The sequence below is a fragment of the Neomonachus schauinslandi genome, chromosome 15 (assembly GCF_002201575.2).
Source record: "Neomonachus schauinslandi chromosome 15, ASM220157v2, whole genome shotgun sequence".
Taxonomy (NCBI): domain Eukaryota; kingdom Metazoa; phylum Chordata; class Mammalia; order Carnivora; family Phocidae; genus Neomonachus; species Neomonachus schauinslandi.
The window spans coordinates 38,706,447-38,706,744 of NC_058417.1; the positions used below are offsets into that span (position 1 = coordinate 38,706,447).

Consider the following 298-nt stretch of genomic DNA (forward strand, 5'->3'; position numbering starts at 1 on the left):
CCATGGACAGCCGGCTGGCCGGTCAGCTGCTGACCTGGGAAACGTGGCCCACCTCTCCTGGCAGGCAGGGATGAACGCCCTGCCCCAGGCACCCACCGCCCCTCCCATGGCCGCTGGCCGGCTGCCTGGCACCACTGTCCTGAGCGCCCGGCCGGGCTGGGTCAGTGTCCCCTTCCCGGTGTGGGGGCAGCACTCTCTCCCCGGAGCCAGGGAGTCTCTTTGTCCCTGGGGCAGGCCCTGGCTGGGCGCCTCGCTGCCCGCACTGGCCGCCTGCCCACCGCCACCACCGCTTCCTGGA

General features: G+C 73.2%; 1 protein-coding gene across 2 annotated transcripts in view; it reads left to right on the forward strand.

Annotated features, from left to right (window-relative positions):
• RARA (retinoic acid receptor alpha) overlaps positions 1–298 on the forward strand; it is a 35,048-nt gene that overhangs the window by 13,778 nt on the left and 20,972 nt on the right. The window lies entirely within an intron of this gene.